The sequence below is a fragment of the Ranitomeya variabilis genome, chromosome 5 (genome assembly GCF_051348905.1).
Source record: "Ranitomeya variabilis isolate aRanVar5 chromosome 5, aRanVar5.hap1, whole genome shotgun sequence".
Classification (NCBI taxonomy): Eukaryota; Metazoa; Chordata; class Amphibia; order Anura; family Dendrobatidae; genus Ranitomeya; species Ranitomeya variabilis.
In genome coordinates this window covers 409084536-409107562 of record NC_135236.1, presented here as the reverse complement: position 1 = coordinate 409107562, position 23027 = coordinate 409084536, and the positions used below count along the sequence as shown (strand labels likewise).

Genomic DNA, 23027 nt, shown 5'->3' with positions numbered 1-23027 from the left:
AGCATCACAAATGCCGCACACAGCATCACAAATGCAGCACACAACATCACAAATAAATACTGCACACAGCATCACAAATGCCGCACACAGCATCACAAATAAATACTGCACACAGCATCACAAATGCCACACACAGCATCACAAATGCAGCACACATCACAAATAAATACCGCACACAGCATCTCAAATAAATACCGCACACAGCATCACAAATGCCGCACACAGCATCACAAATGCCGCACACAGCATCACAAATGCAGCACACAACATCACAAATAAATACTGCACACAGCATCACAAATGCCGCACACAGCATCACAAATGCAGCACACAACATCACAAATAAATTCTGCACACAGCATCACAAATGCCGCACACAGCATCACAAATAAATACTGCACACAGCATCACAAATGCCGCACACAGCATCACAAATGCAGCACACATCACAAATAAATACCGCACACAGCATCTCAAATAAATACCGCACACAGCATCACAAATGCCGCACACAGCATCACAAATGCCGCACACAGCATCACAAATGCCGCACACAGCATCACAAATAAATACTGCACACAGCATCACAAATGCCGCACACAGCATCACAAATGCAGCACACAACATCACAAATAAATTCTGCACACAGCATCACAAATGCCGCACACAGCATCACAAATAAATACTGCACACAGCATCACAAATGCCGCACACAGCATCACAAATGCAGCACACAACATCACAAATAAATACTGCACACAGCATCACAAATGCCGCACACAGCATCACAAATACTGCACACAACATCACAAATACTGCACACAGCATCACAAATACTGCACACAGCATCACAGGTAAATACCTCACAGCATCAGAAATACCGCACACAGCATCACGAATAAATACCGCACACAGCATCACAAATAAATACCACACACAGCATCACAAATGCTGCACACAGCATCACAAATAAATACTGCACACAGCATCACAAATGCCGCACACAGCATCACAAATGCCGCACACAGCATCACAAATGCAGCACACAACATCACAAATAAATACTGCACACAGCATCACAAATGCCGCACACAGCATCACAAATACTGCACACATCACAAATAAATACTGCACACAGCATCACAAATGCAGCACACAACATCACAAATACTGCACACAACATTACAAATAAATACTGCACACAGCATCACAAATACTGCACACAGCATCACAAGTAAATACCTCACACAGCATCAGAATTACCGCACACAGCATCACGAATAAATACCGCACACAGCATCACAAATGCCGCACACAGCATCACAAATAAATACTGCACACAACATCACAAATAAATACCGAACACAGCATCACAAATACTGCACACAACATCACAAATAAATACTGCACACAGCATCACAAATACTGCACACAACATCACAAATAAATACAGCACACAACATCACAAATAAATACAGCACACAGCATTACAAATAAATACAGCACACAGCGTCATAAATACCGCACACAGCATCACAAGTAAATACCTCACACAGTATCAGAAATACCGCACACAGCATCACGAATAAATACCGCACACAGCATCACAAATAAATACCGCACCCAGCATCACAAGTAAATCCCTCAGGCCTGTTTCACACGTCAGTGGCTCCGGTACATGTGGTGACAGTTTGCTCACGTACCGGAGACATTGACACACGTAGACACATTAAAATCAATGTGTCTCTGCAGATGTCAGTGATTGTTCGTGGACCGTGTGTCCGTGTGCAAAACACAGAGACATGTCCACGTTTCTCCGGCAGCACGGTCCGCAAAACGTCCCGCACACAGAGAACAGTGCACTCTCCTCCACGTGCACGTACAGCCGCAGGAGAAACAGCGCTAGAGTTAAGCGCTGTCCCCTTCTTTTGGTGCTGAAGCCGGCATTCATTCCTTCTCCCCAGCAGCGTTCACTGGAGAGAAGGAATGAAAAATCAATGTTTTTTCATATTTTTTTCTGTTAAAAATAAAGTTCGGGGTCACCTCCTGCCTGCGCCCGCCCGTTTGCATTAAAATACTCACCCAGCTCCCACGATGCCTCCTCTCAGTGTCGGCAGCTTGTCCTGTATGAGCGGTCATGTGGTACCGCTTATTACAGTGATGAATATGCGGCTCCACCTCCTATAGGTCCTTTTGCCTTCACTCTGCTGTCCAGCTCACCCCAAACCATCTTGGTTGGGTTCAGGTCTGGTAACTGTGGAGGCCAGGTCATCTGGCGCAGCACCCCATCACTCTCCTTCTTGGTCAAATATCCCTTACACAGCCTGGAGGTGTGTTTGGGGTCATTGTCCTGTTGAAAAATAAATGATGGTCCAACTAAACGCAAACCGGATGGAATAGCATGCCGCTGCAAGATGCCGTGGTAGCCATGCTGGATCAGTATGCCTTCAATTTTGAATAAATCCCCAACAGTGTCCCCAGCAAAGCACCCCCACACCATCACACCTCCTCCTCCATGCTTTACGGTGGGAACCAGGCATGTACAGTCCATCCCTTCACCTTTTCTGCGTCGCACAAAGACACGGTGGTTGGAACCAAAGATCTCAAATTTGGACTTATCAGACTAAAGCACTGATTTCCTCTGGTCTAATGTCCATTCCTTGTGTTCTTTAGCCCAAACAAGTCTCTTCAGCTTGTTGCCTGTCCTTAGCAGTGGTTTCTTAGCAGATATTTTACCATGAAGGCCTGCTGCACAAAGTCTCCTCTTACCAGTTGTTGTAGAGATGTGTCTGCTGCTAGAACTGTGTGTGGCATTGACCTGGTCTCTAATCTGAGCTGCTGTTAACCTGCGATTTCTGAGGCTGGTGACTTGGATAAACTTATCCTCAGAAGCAGAGGTGACTCTTGGTCTTCCTTTCCTGGGGCGGTCCTCATGTGAGCCAATTTCTGTGTAGAGTTTGATGGTTTTTGCCACTGCACTTGGGGACACTTTCAAAGTTTTCCCAATTTTTCGGACTGACTGACCTTCATTTCTTAAGTCCACTCGTTTTTCTTAGCTGCTTTTTTCTTGCCATAATACAAATTCTAACAGTCTATTCAGTAGGACTATCAGCTGTGTATCCACCAGACATTCTGCTCAACATAACTGATGGTCCCAACCCCATTTATAAGGCAAGAAATCCCACTTATTAAACCTGACAGGGCACACCTGTGAAGTGAAAACCATTCCCGGTGACTACCTCTTGTAGCTCATCAAGAGAATGCCAAGAGTGTGCAAAGCAGTCATCAAAGCAAAAGGTGGCTACTTTGAAGAACCTAGAATATAAGACATATTTTCAGTTGTTTCACACTTTTTTGTTCAGTATATAATTCCACATGTGCTAATTCATAGTTTTGATGCCTTCAGTGTGAAAGTACAGTTTTCATAGTCATGAAAATACAGAAAAATCTTTAAGTGAGAAGATGTGTCCAAACTTTTGGTCTGTACTGTATACTGTTTAAAACTACTTAATATTTAATAAACATATACAGTTATTTGAAAATTGTGCAATATTTTGAATTATTCACCTTATTAATTTTCCAAACATATTCACTGAATATTTAACTTCTAAAACTTGCATCATAAACAAAATCTATTAAAGTAAATATCTAGACACCAGTGGCGCTTGCTATATTGAATTCTTGCAGCAGATAATGACACAGTACCACTTCTCTGTGTCGTATAATGGAATTAAAATTCCAATTAAAATAAATAATCGTATATCTGCGCTAGAAATAATCCCTTTATGCTAAAAAAAAAAAAAAAATCCCTCTTTTGTTACCACTAATAGTCAAGGGCACCTCTACTATAATCTATTGAATATTTCACGTCCTATATTAAAATTTACCTTATGATACACAGTAAAATCTTCCAATTCTTCTAGCGACCACTGAAATTTTCAGCAGATTAGATCTCTTGTGGCTCAGTTAGCTCCTCCGTTCCTCAGCTCTTCATTAATTCTCCATGCAGCGAATCTGGGTATTGAACTGGTGTTCTTAAAAGCCGGTGTATTCACAATGAGAGTGCGGGTAGTAAGCCCTGCCCCGGCCGGCGGCAGAACTCACCAAAGCCGTCACTCGTTCCTGTCAGCGTGGAGTAGATGCACGCTGTAGAAAGTAGCCGCTCGGTTCACTGGCAGTGCAGGACCTTGCGTGACGTCACGGTCATGTGATAACACACGTGACTGGCTATGGATAGTGCAAAGGACCAATTCCAACTAGTTTCGGAACAGACGTGTTCCTTCCTCAGGGATGGTCCCTAGGAGTATCTCTGCACTTTTTATCCACATTCGCGATCACCTGACTCCTTCATGTATTAAACGCAAACAGCTCGATTTCACAGTTTAAACCCTTTGGCATTAAAGTGTCTAGTTCAAATATCATGCGGCTTTCCTCTCTTGACATCTGTTTTATGTAGTTACCTTTTCACCAACTTTTGTTTACTATTTTTAGGCCCGTGATACTAGTCCCTTTTATTGAGCCTCCGTGTTCGGTCAGGAAGTGTTTTGATAATGGATGGCCTTGGAATTTCTTATTTATATTCCTCAGATGTTCCTTTATTCTTATCTGTAGGGGCCGCTTTGTTCTCCCTATATAGAGTTTATTGCATGGGCATTTTATGGAATAAATAACTCCTTCGGTGTTACAGGATATGTGATCCTTAATTGTCCATTCATTTGGCCCATTTGAAATTGATAATTGTTTCTTGTAATTTAGTTGCTTACAGGGTTTACATTTACGGCATGGATAAAATCCTTGACATATGCGGTAGGGGGGATGGATCATCAGGGCTTGTGGATTTGGAACCGTTGGAGCTACTTCATTCGCCAAATTGTTGGCCTTTCTATATATAAACACTGGGTGCTCTGGAATTTTTTCACCTATAATTTTGTCTTCCCTTAGGATGTCCCAGTGTTTATTTACTATCTTTTTGAATAGATGAGTATTGGCGTTAAATTGTGTAATTATCGGAACTACATCTAGTTCTTTCCGATTTTCTCCTTTCTCTTTATACTTTAGTCGTTGAGTTCTAGGTAACTTTTCCAATAGCTGTTTTGTCCTGGATAGATGGTTCTGAGAGTAACCCTTCTGAACAAATTTGGTGAGAATTAGGTTGAGAATCTTGGCAAAAGAGAAGGAAATTCTGGAAAAAAAACGGAATAAATTGGGCAGGGATTTAGTCCCGGACAGAAAAATACAGCTACATTGAGAATAGAGACACAAGAAGTTCCAGAAAATGAGGCCAAAGAATCAGGAGTGGATTTACAAACACCTAGGAGAATAAGTCAACTGGAAATATTAGATGAAACCATAGGCAGCTCCACATCGGATGACAGATTTTCGATATATCCAACTGAAGAAATAGAGACTAGAGAAAATCAGGAGAGTACCCACCATATGGAAACCAGTATTAACTCACGAGATTCATGGCCCTCTACCCATGAAATATCAATATATACACCTATAGCATCACAGGCTTTTCAAAATAGATTCCATATCTTAGACAATGAAGATGTATCCCCATCCACAAGTGGGGGGAACACCGGAAATCAGAACAATGCTACGAATCCCCTCACCAAAAAATTAAAAGTGTCAAAAAAATCCGTAAAAAAAACTCCTAAACAGACGCCACATAGTCGAGCAGGTGAACAAAAAACGAAACAGAGAAATCATCCTTTTTTTCAATTAGGTTAAAAAAAACACGAAAAAGGGTCTGTAGGCCTGGGAAACCTACCCCAAAAAAGAGGAAACAAAGTAATAAAAAAAACTAGCTATTAAAGATGATCAACAACAAAAAAAAATTAATTTGAGCAAACACAAACTGGAGAAAAATGAAATCTCTCTTCTTAATAGAGGATTGAAATATGCCCCAAGTACAAAATTCAACAAATTCCAGGCTTTCATTGGAATTAAATTATTTATGAGGCAATTAGCGATTAAAAAATACTTCCTAAAAAATAAAGCTATCACTCCAAACACTCCCCCTCAATTAGCAGACCCTTAGGTACATACCTCTCTAAAGACAAAATCTAACTTTAATCCGATCCAAGAATATTCAGAATCGTTTGAGGCGTTCCAAAAGAATGTAATACGCGATATCAGAAAGATCTCAAATAAGAGATGTATGAAATTCAAGAACAATTTAACAAATGAGGAACGCAAAGCCATAAGGCAGATGCAGGATAACAAAAAAATAGTAATTAGATCAGCAGACAAAGGGGGAGGCATAGTCATTCTAAATTCAGAGGACTATGCAAAAGAAGCTTTACGACTACTGGGGGATCGATGTACGTACAGTATCTTACCCAGTGATCCATCAGATAAATATATTGAGGAGCAAAGTCCTGCTAAAAAGGGGAAGAGACCAAGGAATACTTACGAAACAAGAATTTGAATTTATGAATACAGAACTTCCAAGAATACCGTACTTTTACTATCTTCCAAAGATCCATAAGTGCTCAATAAACCCGCCGGGGAGACCCATTATATCTGGGATAGGCTGCCTCACAGCCAATATGTCAAAGTATGTAGACTACCACCTTCAGAAATTGGTCCCTAAGCTTCAATCACATCTTAAAGATAGTACCCACATACTCAGAATCCTAGAGAAAGTGGAATGGAAAGAACATTACATCATGGGTACACTGGATATCACCTCACTGTATACAATTATACAGCACGACAAAGGTTGCGAGGCCGCAAAATTCTTCCTGGACAGACAAGGGATATTACCGGAGGAACAAATCCTATTTATTTTAGATTGTATGAGGTTTATACTAACTCATAACTATTTTAGATATGAGGCGCACCACTACTCCCAGCAATGGGGTACAGCCATGGGTACCAGGTTCGCACCAAGCTATGCAAACTTATATGTAGGAAAATGAGAACATCAAACCATTTATAATAGGGAACCTAGATGTGCGAACCTGGTACTCTGGCAACGTTTTATTAATGATATTGTTTTTATATGGTCCGGGGGCCCTGACTCATTGTCAGATTTTATTACTAATTTAAATAAAAACGAGTATTTTTTAAATTTTATGGGCACCACCAGTTCCGAATCCATTAATTTTTTAGATTTAACTATTTTTATTGAGAATGGCAAAATTCATACCAAGACCTTCCATAAACCTACCGATGCCAACAACTATATATCTCTAGAAAGCTGTCATCTTCCCAGCTGGTTGATTAATGTTCCGAGAAGTCAATTTATTCGGGCCCACAGGAACTGTACAAATACAAAGGATTTCAACCGGGAAGTGGAAACTCTGACCACCAAATTTGTTCAGAAGGGTTACTCTCAGAACCATCTATCCAGGACAAAACAGCTATTCGAAAGGTTACCTAGAACCCAACGACTAAAATATAAAGAGAAAGGAGAAAATCGGAAAGCACTAGATGTAGTTCCGATAATTACACAATTTAACGCCAATACTCATCTATTCAAAAAGATAGTAAATAAACACTGGGACATCCTAAGGGAAGACAAAATTATAGGTGAAAAAATTCCAGAGCACCCAGTGTTTATATATAGAAAGGCCAACAATTTGGCGAATAAAGTAGCTCCAACGGTTCCAAATCCACAAGCCCTGATGATCCATCCCCCCTACCGCATATGTCAAGGATTTTATCCATGCCGTAAATGTAAACCCTGTAAGCAACTAAATTACAAGAAACAATTATCGATTTCAAATGGGCCAAATGAATGGACAATTAAGGATCACATATCCTGTAACACCGAAGGAGTTATTTATTCCATAAAATGCCCATGCAATAAACTCTATATAGGGAGAACAAAGCGACCCCTACAGATAAGAATAAAGGAACATCTGAGGAATATAAATAAGAAATTCCAAGGCCATCCATTATCAAAACACTTCCTGACCGAACATGGAGGCTTAATAAAAGGGACTACTATCACGGGCCTGAAAATAGTAAACAAAAGTTGGTGAAAAGGTAACTACATAAAACAGATGTCAAGAGAGGAAAGCCGCATGATATTTGAACTAGACACTTTAATGCCAAAGGGTTTAAACTGTGAAATCGAGCTGTTTGCGTTTAATACATGAAGGAGTCAGGTGATCGCGAATGTGGATAAAAAGTGCAGAGATACTCCTAGGGACCATCCCTGAGGAAGGAACACGTCTGTTCCGAAACTAGTTGGAATTGGTCCTTTGCACTATCCATAGCCAGTCACGTGTGTTATCACGTGACCGTGACGTCACGCAAGGTCCTGCACTGCCAGTGAACCGAGCGGCTACTTTCTACAGCGTGCATCTACCCCACGCTGACAGGAACGAGTGACGGCTTTGGTGAGTTCTGCCGCCGGCCGGGGCAGGGCTTACTACCCGCACTCTCATCGTGAATACACCGGCTTTTAAGAACACCACTTCAATACCCAGATTCGCTGCATGGAGAATTACTGAAGAGCTGAGGAACGGAGGAGCTAACTGAGCCACAAGAGATCTAATCTGCTGAAAATTTCAGTGCTCGCTAGAAGAATTGGAAGATTTTACAGTGTATCATAAGGTAAATTTTAATATAGGACGTGAAATATTCAATAGATAATAGTAGAGGTGCCCTTGACTATTAGTGGTAACAAAAGAGGGATTTTTTTTTTTTTTTTTAGCATAAAGGGATTATTTCTAGCGCAGATATACGATTATTTATTAAAATCTATTAAAGGTCTTGCGGAGCGTGGTGAAGCCTGTGTGTTGTATACAACAATGCGTAGCAGGCTTCACCACGTTCCGCACAACCTCTAGTGATTGAAATGTTGAGGGGCCCCACTATGAAGTTTTGCCCCGGGGCCCCAAAGTTTATAGTTATGGCACTGGCACACAGCATCACAAATAAATACCGCACACAGCATCACAAATACCGCACACAGCATCACAAATAAATACCGCACACAGCATCACAAATAAATACCGCACACAGCATGACAAATAAATACTGCACACAGCATCACAAATAAATACCGCACACAGCATCACAAATAAATACCGCACACAGCATGACAAATAAATACTGCACACAGCATCACAAATAAATACTGCACACAGCGTCACAAATAAATACCGCACACAGCATCACAAATAAATACCGCACAGAGCGTCACAAATACTGCACTCAGCATCACAAATAATACACACAGCATCACAAATAAATACGGCACACAGCATCACAAACAAATACTGCATACAGCAACACAAATAAATACTGCACACAGCATCACAGTTAAATGCTGCACACAGAATCACAAATAACACTGTACACAGCATTGCAAATAAATACTGCACACAGCATCACAATTGCTGCACACAGCATCACAAATAAATACTGCACACAGCATCACATAAATACTGCACACACCATCAAAATACTGCACACAGCATCACAAATACTACACACAGTGTCACAAATAAGCAGTGTACGCAGCATTGCAATTAAATACTGTACACAGTAGCACAAATAAATACCGCACAAAGCATCACAAATACCGCACACAGCATCACAAATAACTACTGCATACTACATCGCAAATAAAGGTATCGCACAGCATGTAAACCAGTACAAACGATACTCAACCTCGCAAACAAATACTGCAAATGGCATCACAAATACTGTACACAGAATCACAAATAAATACTGCATGCTAGATCACAAATAAATACTGCACACAGCAAATAAACCAGTACAAAACATACACAGCATCACAAATAAATACTGCATACAGCATCAGATATACTGTATACAGCATCACAAATACTGCATGCTACATCATAAATACTGTAAACAGTATGTAAAGAAATATAAAACATACACACCCTCCCAAACAAATACCACATACAGCAGCAGCAGGGCCGGTTTTAGACAAATTGTTGCTCTAGGCAAAATTCAAAGTGGGGCCCCAGATTCTGAAATATTGCACTAACCGCAGCATTACAGTTAATTCAGTGCATTGAAGTGAGTTTTGAGATGGTAGCAACATCCTTAAGCGCCAAGAAGCCACTCGCATAACAAAGACAACATTTTATTCCAAGGAGGGGACCATGCATGCCAGGATAGGGATGAGGGGGCCATGCATACGGAGATAGGGATGAGGGGGCCATGCATACCAGGATAGGGATGAGGGGGCCATGCATACCAGGATAGGGATGATGGGGCCATGCATACTAGGATAGGGATGAGGGGGCCATGTATACTAGGATAGGGATGAGGGGGCCATGCATACCAGGATAGGGATGAGGGGGGCATGCATACCAGGATAGGGATGAGGGGGCCATGCATACCAGGATAGGGATGAGGGGGCCATGCATACCAGGATAGGGATGAGGGGACCATGTATACCAGGATAGGGATGAGGGAGCCATGCATACCAGGATAGGGATGATGGGGCCATGCATACTAGGATAGGGATGAGGGGGCCATGTATACTAGGATAGGGATGAGGGGGCCATGCATACCAGGATAGGGATGAGGGAGCCATGCATACCAGGATAGGGATGAGGGAGCCATGCATACCAGGATAGGAATGAGGGGGCCATGCATACCAGGATAGGGATGAGGGAGCCATGCATACCAGGATAGGGATGAGGGGGCCATGCATACCAGGATAGGGATGATGGGGCCATGCATACTAGGATAGGGATGAGGGGGCCATGTATACTAGGATAGGGATGAGGGGGCCATGCATACTAGGATAGGGATGAGGGGGCCATGTATACTAGGATAGGGATGAGGGGACCATGCATACCAGGATAGAGATGAGGGGGCCATGCATACCAGGATAGGGATGAGGGGGCCATGCATACCAGGATAGGGATGAGGGGGCCATGCATACCAGGATAGGGATGAGGGGGCCATGCATACCAGGATAGGGATGAGGGGGCCATGCATACCAGGATAGGGATGAGGGGGCCATGTATACTAGGATAGGGATGAGGGGGCCATGCATACTAGGATAGGGATGAGGGGGCCATGCATACCAGGATAGGGATGAGGGGGCCATACATACCAGGATAGAGATGAGAGGGCCATGCATACTAGGATAGGGATGAGGGGGCCATGCATACCAGGATAGGGATGAGGGGGCCATGTATACTAGGATAGGGATGAGGGGACCATGCATACCAGGATAGAGATGAGGGGGCCATGTATACCAGGATAGGGATGAGGGGGCCATGCATACCAAGATAGAGATGAGGGGGCCATGCATACCAGGATAGGGATGAGGGGGCCATGCATACTAGGATAGGGATGAGGGGGCCATGTATACTAGGATAGGGATGAGGGGGCCATGCATACCAGGATAGGGATGAGGGGGCCATACATACCAGGATAGAGATGAGAGGGCCATGCATACTAGGATAGGGATGAGGGGGCCATGCATACCAGGATAGGGATGAGGGGGCCATGTATACTAGGATAGGGATGAGGGGACCATGCATACCAGGATAGAGATGAGGGGGCCATGTATACCAGGATAGGGATGAGGGGGCCATGCATACCAGGATAGGGATGAGGGGGCCATGCCTACCAGGATAGGGATGAGGGAGCCATGCATACTAGGATAGGGATGAGGGGGCCATGCATACCAGGATAGGGATGAGAGGGCCATGTAACAGCAGCATTACAGTTAATTCAGTGCATTGAAGTGAGTTTTGAGATGGTAGCAACATCCTTAAGCGCCAAGAAGCCACTCGCATAACAAAGACAACATTTTAGTCCAAGGAGGGGACCATGCATACCAGGATAGGGATGAGGGGGCCATGCATACCAGGATAGGGATGAGGGGGCCATGCATACCAGGATAGGGATGAGGGGGCCATGCCTACCAGGATAGGGATGAGGGGGCCATGCATACCAGGATAGGGATGAGGGGGCCATGCATACCAGGATAGGGATGAGGGGGCCATGCATACCAGGCTAGGGATGAGGGGGCCATGCATACCAGGATAGGGATGAGGGGGCCATGCATACCAGGATAGGGATGAGGGGGCCATGCCTACCAGGATAGGGATGAGGGAGCCATGCATACTAGGATAGGGATGAGGGGGCAATGCCTACCAGGATAGGGATGATGGAGTCATGCATACCAGGATAGGGATGAGAGGGCCATGCATATCAGGATAGGGATGAGGGGGCCATGCATACCAGGATGGGGGGCCATGCATACCAGGACGGGGATGAGGAAACTATGCATACCACAATTGGGATGAGGGGGCCATGAGTACCAGGATAGAGATGAGAGGGCCATGAGTACCAGCATAGGTATGAGGGGGCCATGCATACCAGGATAGGGATGAGGAACCATGCATATCAGGATAGGGATGAGAGGGTCATGCATACTAGGATAAGGATGAGGGGGCCATGCATTCCAGGATGGGGATGAGGAGGCCATACGTGCCAGGATGGGGATGAGGAGGTCATGCATATCAGTATAGGGATGAGGGGGACATGCATTCCAGGATCGGGTTGAGATGGCCATGCGTGCCAGGATCGGGATGAGGAGGCCATGCGTCCCAGAATCGGGATGAGGAGGCCATGCGTGCCAGGATAGGGATGAGGAGGCCATGCATACCAGGATTGGGATGAGGGGGGACATGCGTACCAGGATAGGGATGAGGAGCCATGCACACCAGGATAGGGATGAGGAGCCATGCATACCAGGATAGGCATGATAGGGCCATGCATACCAGGAAAGGGATGAGGGGGCCATGCATACCAGGATGGGGATGAGGAGCCATGCACACCAGGATAGGGATGAGAGGGCCATGCATACTAGGATAGGGATGACGGGGCCATACATACCAGGATAGGGATGAGAGGGCCATGCATACCAGGATAGGGATGAGGGGGCCATACATACCAGGATAGGGATGAGGGGGCCATACATACCAGGATAGGGATGAGGAGCCATGCATACCAGGATAGGCATGACGGGGCCATGCATACCAGGAAAGGGATGAGGGGGCCATGCATACCAGGATGGGGATGAGGGGGCCATGCATACTAGGATAGGGATGAGGGGGCCATACATACCAGGATAGAGATGAGAGGGCCATGCATACTAGGATAGGAATGACGGGGCCATACATACCAGGATAGGGATGACGGGGCCATGCATACCAGGATAGGGATGAGGGTGCCATACATACCAGGATAGGGATGAGGGGGCCATGCATACCAGGATGGGCATGACGGGGCCATGCATACCAGGATGGGCATGACGGGGCCATGCATACCAGGAAAGGGATGAGGGGGCCATGCATACCATGATGGGGATGAGGAGCCATGCACACCAGGATAGGGATGAGAAATCCATGCATACTAGGATAGGGATGACGGGGCCATACATACCAGGATAGGGATGAGAGGGCCATGCATACCAGGATAGGGATGAGGGGGCCATACATACCAGGATAGGGATGAGCGGGCCATGCATACTAGGATAGGGATGATGGGGCCATGCATACCAGGATGGGGATGAGGGGGCCGTGCATACCAGGATGGGGATGAGGGGGCCATGCATACTAGGATAGGGATGACGGGGCCATGCATACCAGGATAGGGATGAGGGGGCCATGCATACCAGGATGGGGATGAGGGGGCCATGCATACTAGGATAGGGATGAGGGGGCCATACATACCAGGATAGAGATGAGAGGGCCATGCATACTAGGATAGGGATGATGGGGCCATGCATACCACGATGGGGATGAGGGGGCCATGCATACCACGATGGGGATGAGGGGGCCATGCATACCAGGATGGGGATGAGGGGGCCATGCATACCAGGATAGGGATGAGGGGGCCATGCATACTAGGATAGGGATGAGGGGGCCATACATACCAGGATAGAGATGAGAGGGCCATGCATAGTAGGATAGGAATGACGGGGCCATACATACCAGGATAGGGATGAGGGGGCCATGCATACCAGGATAGGGATGAGGCCCTGCACACGAGGATAGGGATGAGGGGGCCGTGCATACCAGGATAGGGATGAGGGGGCCATGCATACCAGGATAGGGATGAGGGGGCCATGCATACCAGGATAGGGATGAGGGGGCCATGCATACCAGGATAGGGATGAGGGGGCCATGCATACCAGGATAGGGATGAGGGGGCCATGCATACCAGGATAGGGATAAGGGGGCCATGCATACCAGGATGGGGATGAGGGGGCCATACATACCAGGATAGAGATGAGAGGGCCATGCATACTAGGATAGGAATGACGGGGCCATACATACCAGGATAGGGATGACGGGACCATGCATACCAGGATAGGGATGAGGGTGCCATACATACCAGGATAGGGATGAGGGGGCCATGCATACCAGGATGGAGATGAGGGGGCCATGCATACCAGGATGGGCATGACGGGGCCATGCATACCAGGAAAGGGATGAGGGGGCCATGCATACCAGGATGGGGATGAGGAGCCATGCACACCAGGATAGGGATGAGAGGTCCATGCATACTAGGATAGGGATGACGGGGCCATACATACCAGGATAGGGATGAGAGGGCCATGCATACCAGGATAGGGATGAGAGGGCCATGCATACCAGGATAGGGATGAGGGGGCCATACATACCAGGATAGGGATGAGCGGGCCATGCATACTAGGATAGGGATGATGGGGCCATGCATACCAGGATGGGGATGAGGGGGCCGTGCATTCCAGGATGGGGATGAGGGGGCCATGCATACTAGGATAGGGATGACGGGGCCATGCATACCAGGATAGGGATGAGGGGGCCATGCATACCAGGATGGGGATGAGGGGGCCATGCATACTAGGATAGAGATGATGGGGCCATGCATACCACGATGGGGATGACGGGGCCATGCATACCAGGATAGGGATGAGGGGGCCATGCATACTAAGATAGGGATGAGGGGGCCATACATACCAGGATAGAGATGAGAGGGCCATGCATACTAGGATAGGAATGACGGGGCCATACATACCAAGATAGGGATGAGGGGGCCATGCACACCAGGATAGGGATGAGAGGGCCATGCATACTAGGATAGGGATGACGGGGCCATGCATGCCAGGATGGGGATGAGGGGCCATGCATACTAGGATAGGGATGAGGGAGCCATGCATACCAGGATAGGGATGAGGGGGCCATGCACACCAGGATAGGGATGAGAGGGCCATGCATACTAGGATAGGGATGAGGGGGCCATGCATACTAGGATAGGGATGAGGGGGCCATGCATTCCAGGATGGGGATGAGGGGCCATGCATACTAGGATAGGGATGAGGGAGCCATGCATACCAGGATGGGGATGAAGGGGCCATGCATACCAGGATGGGGATGAGGGGCCATGCATACCAGGATAGGGATGAGGGAGCCATGCATACCAGGATAGGGATGAGAGGGCCATGCACACCAGGATAGGGATGAGAGGGCCATGCATACTAGGATAGGGATGAGGGGGCCATGCATTCCAGGATGGGGATGAGGGGCCATGCATACTAGGATAGGGATGAGGGAGCCATGCATACCAGGATGGGGATGAAGGGGCCATGCATACCAGGATGGGGATGAGGGGCCATGCATACCAGGATAGGGATGAGGGAGCCATGCATACCAGGATGGGGATGAAGGGGCCATGCATACCAGGATGGGGATGAGGGGCCATGCATGCCAGGATGGGGATGAGGGGTGCGTGTATACCTGGATTTGAAACATATATAACCAGGATAGGGAATATTAGTACAGAATTGACCACATTTTTTGCTTCACTTTTTTTTTCTATTTTCCTCCTCTAAAACCTAGGGATATAACTACAATATTAGGACCTGGAAATGGGGACATGACTACAACATGAGTACACATTTGTTATCACCACATCCATAATGACCCAAGGTTTAAAGAAATTAAAAAAAACGGCAAACATGTTCAAAATGGTATCAATAAAAATGTCACTTTGTCCTTGAAAGAATGCAGCCCCCCAAATTCATTTATTTTCTATATCCGGCCCATATACCCAGCCGAGTTTGAGACCCCTTGCCTAATAGTAGGTCAGCCAAGCACTGTTCTCCACAATCTTTGGTGCTGCCATTAAGAATGAATGGACTGGTGTTTCACATGATCGATCTCTGCTCCATTCAGCTGGGGCTCTGAAGAGCCCTGATTCTTGGGATCGGTGGGGCCATGGCAGTCAGACCCCGGAGATCTGAAAATTATCCCGTGGGTATGTGATATCTTCTAATCTTGAGAATTCCCCTTGAACAGTGTTGTCTGGGGGCAGCTTGGATTCACTAGAAAGACATAAATGGTCCCTGCTGTCACTGATCAGGAACCTGCACAGGCCGCTCTGTGACCGGCGGGAGTGATGACGTCACTGTGATCTCTGACCACAGGACCGCTGCGTTCTGTAATAAGCTGCAGCAGTCAGGTGACGTGAGCAGAGCGCCATTATGAAAGCATAGGATGATAGATCGTACAAGTCACCTGACTGATGCAGGTTATGGGCACCCTCACATTAGCGTATAACACGGCCGAGTGCTATGCCATGTTTTAGCACTCGACCTAAAGTTATACTGTGGAGCAGTGCAGAGCTGCATAAGAAGACAATGGCAGCGTGCAGCGAGTGCTCCACAAATCGGACCATATGCACCTATGCACTATGAGTGCATTGAAGACATCAGACTGCACTCAGATGTTATCTGAGTGCAGTCTGATGTACGCACACAGAGATTATGGAGAAAATGGATAAACTGAGCTCTGTCTTTTGTGCACCTGTGATACCATTCACTTATGTGAGAGAATCGGATCACAGGCAACTGACACTCTGCTTAAACATTGATGAGAGTTTGTGTTGAGTTTCATTCGGATCATCGGAGCGATTCTCTCGCTAGTGTGAGCGACCCCTATTACAGAACCCGGTGGTCCTTGGCTAGGGATCACAGTGGCGTCATCACTCCTGGTGCCAGCGGACACCACAGAGCTGCCTGTGCAGGATCCTGATGAGTGACAGCAGGGATCAATCTTTTCTTTAGATATCATTTTGTGTTTTGTTTTTCATTTTTGTTATGTTTATTACATTGGAGGTTTGTGTTGCTGTGTAGTGTGTGACTGGTGTGGAGGTGCAGTAAAAAAAAACAACTCACCAGTGACCAGTGATGTAGTGTTGTCTATATGGGAGCACATCTCCTGGGTGGCAGCACAGCTCCTGGGTGGCAGCACGGCTCCTGTACTGTTTCCTGACAGGCGCTGCTGTGCAGCATCAGGACTACGTCAGTGGTCAGGTGTCACATAGGAAGGTCCTGACACTGAACAGTAGTGGCCAGGACACAGTATGAATGATAACCCTAAAGCCTGTAAGAATGAGGATGGATGGCCATAGAGCAGAAGAACAGGAGAAGACGTGGGTCAGGTCAGTAGTACATGCCTGACTGTTCCTGCCTCCGCCATTGCTGCCGACATTACTATAAATAACACTAGGCAGCGCATCGCCTGGAAAGGCTCGCATTGCAGAACAGAAAAGATGCACTTATATCTGCCTCTTCTCCAAAAAGAAGCACTGCCTTGTGATATTTGAATTGTGAGCGCCATTGTGGAACCAGCAGAGGGCCCCTTCTATGCCTTGGGGCCCTAGGCAGCTGCCTGGTATGCCTGCCCATAATGCCGGCCTTGAGCATCAGAAATAAATACTGCAAATAGCATCAATAATAAATACCGCCCACAGCGTCACAAATAAATATTGCATACAGCATCACAAATAACGTACACAGTATCACAAATGAATACCATACACAACGTCACAAATACTGCACACAGCAACACAAATAAATACTGCACACAGCAACACAAATAAATACTGCACACAGCGTCACAAATAAATACCATACACAGCATCACAAATAAATACTGCACACAGCATCACAAATACTATACACAGCATCACAAATAAATACAGCACACATCATTACAAATAAATACCATACACAGCATCACAAATAAATACAGCACACAGCGTCACAAGTAAATACTGCTTACAGCAACACAAATACTGCACACAGCATCACAAGTAAATACCATACACAGCATCACAAATAAATGCCGCACACAGCATCACAAATAAATGCCGCACACAGCATCACAAATAAATACTGCACACAGCGTCACAAATAAATGCCGCACACAGCATCACAAATAAATACCGCGCACAGAATGTAAACAAGCACAAAACAATCATAGCGCATAAATACCAAGATAAGTGAGAAAGGTAAAGACAAACCTTTACACTTTACTTTTGTAAGGTGCTCCGAATATTCAGGTATGTACATCTAATATATAAAGCTGTGTGTGTGTGTGTGTGTGTGTATGTGTGTATGTATGTGTGTATGTCCGGGATTGGCATCTGCACCGTCGCAGCTACAGCCACAAAATTTTGCACAGTCACACGTCTGGACCCCGAGAGCGTCATAGGCTATGTTGTGAGGTGAAAATTTAACCCCGCGCTTTCCAATTCACCAAACAATTTTGCCCCTATCTACATAATGGGGAAAAAGTGAAAGGAAAAGTGTTGGAGGCAAATTGGCAGCTGCCAGATGTGAAGAAGGGGGACTTAAAGAGTGAGAGCGATGGCGCCAAAGATTATATACCGTACAATTCTTAAGGTGGGGCCCCAACATGGGATACTCACCACACACGGGGATATGAACACACACACAAAATGCGCCACACACTACCACGTGCTTGAACACATATACCACCCTCCGCACACATTTCACCACACATACACCAACCTCACCACATAAAAATCGAAACACAAAAGTCGCCACTCAAAACTCACCACGTGCAAAACTCGCCACATGCAAAACTAGGCTCATGCAAAACTCGCCACACGTGCAAAACTCACCTCATGGAAAACTCACCTCATGGAAAACTCGCCACACGCAAAACTTGCACACACGGAAAATTGCCACATGCACAAAAGTTGCAACACATGCAAAAGTTGCCTCACACAAAACTTGCACCTACTCAAAACGCACCACACATAAAACTCGCCACGCGCAAAACTCACCATGCGCAAAACTTGCTGCACACAACCTGCTGCACTAAACCTGTCACATGCAACTCGACACACAAAAAGTTGCTACACGCATGTTGCCACACAAAACTCATCTCACAAAAGTCGCTACATGCATGTCGCCACACGCAACTCAACACACACAACTTGACACATGAAACTCGCCCTAAAACACACACAAGTCTGGTATTATCCTTCAAAAATAAAAATCTGATTAATAAGCAGAGAAACTACAAGAGCAAAAAATGTACCATATAGGAAATACGGCAGCTGTCAGTCACATGACCTGTCTATTATGTGTATGTGTGAGCTAATATATACTGCTGGGGGGAGGGCTTCCTGTTGGCTGGGGATTTATCAGGCTGCCAATTTAGCTTACAAATATATACAGGAGGAGATGACACACAGGTATATTATACTATAGGAGGAGATGACATACAGGTATATACTATATACAGGAGGAGATGACATACAGGTATATACTATATACAGGAGGAGATGACATACAGGTATATACTATATACAGGAGCAGATGACACACAGGTGTATACTATATACAGGAGCAGATGACACAAGTATATACAGGAGGAGATGACACACAGATATATACTATATACAGGAGGAGATAACACACAGATATTTACTATATACAGGAGCAGATCACATACAGGTATATACTATATACAGGAGGAGATGACATACAGGTATATACTATATACAGGAGCAGATGACACACATATATACTATATACAGGAGCAGATGACACACAGGTATATACTATATACAGGAGCAGATGACATACAGGTATATACTATATACAGGAGCAGATGACACACAGGTATATACTATATACAGGAGGAGATGACTTACAGGTATATACTATATACAGGAGGAGATGACTTACAGGTATATACTATTTACAGGAGGAGATGACTTACAGGTGTATGTACTATATACAGGAGGAGATGACATACAGGTATATTCTATATAAAAAAGGAGATGACACATAGGTATATAGAGGAGGAGATGACATACAGCAGGTATATACTATATACAGGGGAGATGACATACAGGTATATACTATATACAGGAGATGACATACAGGTATATACTATATACATAAGAGATGACATACAAGTATATACTATATACAGGAGGAGATGACACATAGGTATATATAATATACAGGAGGAGATGACATACAGCAGGTATATACTATTTACAGGGGAGGTGACATACAGTTATATACTATATACAGGGGAGATGACATACAGGTATATACTATATACACGAGATGACATACAGGTGTATATTATATATAAGGGAGATGACAAACATGTATATACTGAGGGGAAAATGAGAGGTGTGAGGTGAAAATGAAAAAGTGTGAGTGCAAAATGAGAGGAGTGAGGGAAAATAGTGGAGTGATCAGAAAATGACAGATGTGAGGTTGAAATGACAAGTGTTAGGGGGGAATGAGAGGAGTGAGGGGGAAAATGAGAGGTGTGAGGGAGAAAATGAGAGATGTGAGGGGGAAAATGAGAGATGTGAGGGGGAAAATGTAAGATGTGAGGTGCTAAATGAGAGGCGTGATGGGAATATAAGAGACGTGAGGTGCTATAACTAACCACAGGTATTTACTATGCCCAGGCAACGCCGGGCTCTTCAGCTAGTTCTCTATAAAGTGCTTACATTCTGAAAAACCAGTCTGACAGGTTTTCTCTCCAGGTCACATTGAGGAAAAGCATTCTACTGAGCTTTATTGTGAAGGGTTTCTTTTTATTTGTTTTTTAAACATTTGGTTACATCTTTTAAGTTTCTGTGGTTGCATTGGTTGCTGCTGATTGGTAAGGTAAGTTTATTGTGCAGTAGACGCTTGATAATAAGACCTTGTTCATATTTATATCTAAAGGCACTTCTTCTTTCTGCCTGACTTTACAGCTCTTCATGACTTATCCTAATAGTAGCAATTCATACAAAAATCTGGTCATAAACATTACACCATTTCTGTAAATTTACCAAACTATTACAACCCATCAAAATCCTTTGAATTGCTATATTTACTTAATTTTTATCATAAAAGTGTAAATATGTTGGATGTTCGATAATATGTGATAGTTACGGATGATAAATGTTTGTACATGAAATAATTTGCCTGATTAGGATCAGTTCTAGAATTTCTTGTCATTTGAAACTATTGTGCATGGGTTAAAGAATATATTGCGCTTTTTATAATTTCTAGTTGTGTTTGTTGTTTTTTTCTATTTTCTGTGGACAGACATTCCCAACATTTAGATGCATCAGAAAGATACTTTTTATAGGTACTGTTGCAGACATCCAAATGAATTCTGTAACAAACCCAAATGTATGGGTGACCTATTCATATACATTTGACAAGTTAAAAAGGTTGTCCACTACTTTAACATTGATGACTTATCCTAGAGTAGGTCATCAATTTCTGATCTGTGGGGGTGCGACACCTGCTACCCCTGCCGATTAGCTGTTCTCTGTTTCAGCGGCCACCAGAACTGACCACTTATGGAGCTGCACAGCTCAGTCTACTGTATAAGTGGCAGGGGTCGGGTACTGCACATCTGCTCCGTATTCAAATCAATAGGTGGAGGATGTGCAGTGCCCGGCTGCGGCCATTATACAGTAGATGGAGTTGCGCTGTGCAGTTATAACTGGTCAGTTCCAGCCACCGTAGTGGACAACCCCTTAAAAGGGTTGATGGAGATCAGAAATCTTCCTATTTATCTAGAACTGTGCCGCTCTTTTCCATGCTGTCTCTGGTACTGTGACTCAGATTTACTAAGAGAATGGGGCAGAGGTGCAAATCCCAATACAACTCATGCATAGTAGTGATGCAAACAAATTCAATCTATTTTTCTTTTCTTTTTTCAATGATGTTCACATCAAAGGACTGTGAGGGTCAGTGTAAAACCTTCAGGTAGTCTATTGTAGATTTTGATGTGTCTTTGGGATCATTATTCATTTGTAGAAGCCATCCTCTTTTCCACTTTAGCTTTTTTTTTTTTACAGATGGTGTTATGTTTGCATCAAGAATTTTTTTAAATTTCATTGAATCCATTTTTACCTCTACCCATAGAATGTTCCCTGTGCCATTGGCTGCAACACAACCCCAAAACATGATTGATCCAGCCCCATGCTTAATGGTTGACTAAATGTTCTTTTCCTGAAATTCTGTGCCCTTTTTTCTCCACACATACCTTTTATCATTGTGGCCAAATACTTGTTTCCAAAGTGCATCAGATTGTTTAGATGTTCTTTTGCATACGTCTTAGGGTACCGTCTCACAGTGGCACTTTTGTCGCTACGACGGTACGATCCGTGACGTTCCAGCGATATCCATACGATATCGCTGTGTCTGACACGCAGCAGCGATCAGGGACCCCGCTGAGAATCGTACGTCGTAGCAGATCGTTTGGAACTCTCTTTCGTCGCTGGATCTCCCGCTGTCATCGCTGGATCGGTGTGTGTGACACCGATCCAGCGATGCGTTCGCTTGTAACAAGGGTAAACATCGGGTTACTAAGCGCAGGGCCGCGCTTAGTAACCCGATGTTTACCCTGGTTACCATCGTAAATGTAAAAAAAAAAAAAACGTACTGTTATGGACCTGGTGGTTAGGAGCACCCGAAATGACCTGATGGTTAAAATGGAAAAACCTGGGACAAGCTCTGAGGAAGTGGTAACTCTACTGACCGCAATCCCTAATCCTATCACACACACTAGAAATAGCCGTGGAGCGTACCTAACTCTCCCTAGACGCCTCTTCACAGCCTAAGAGCTAACTACCCCTAAAGATAGAAATAGCAGCCTACCTTGCCTCAGAGAAATTCCCCAAAGTAAAGGTAGCCCCCCACAAATATTGACTGTGAGTTAAGAGGAAGTAAC

At 44.9% G+C, this 23027-nt stretch overlaps 2 protein-coding genes across 3 annotated transcripts in view; one reads left to right on the top strand and one right to left on the bottom strand.

Moving 5' to 3' along the window:
- TWF1 (twinfilin actin binding protein 1) overlaps positions 1-4174 on the bottom strand; it is a 108894-nt gene extending 104720 nt beyond the window's left edge. The window contains exon 1 of the mRNA XM_077265141.1: positions 3888-4174. The gene's annotated coding sequence lies outside the window, so the exon portion shown is untranslated. The remainder of the gene's footprint in view (positions 1-3887) is intronic.
- The window catches only part of TMEM117 (transmembrane protein 117), a 606553-nt gene that overhangs the window by 1168 nt on the left and 582358 nt on the right, over positions 1-23027 (top strand). The window contains exon 1 of one of the 2 annotated variants that reach the window (XM_077265137.1): positions 8185-8571. The exons of the other annotated variant lie outside the window; for it this stretch is intronic. The gene's annotated coding sequence lies outside the window, so the exon portion shown is untranslated. Of the gene's footprint in view, positions 1-8184; positions 8572-23027 lie in introns of those variants that run through there. 2 annotated transcript variants of the gene reach the window in all.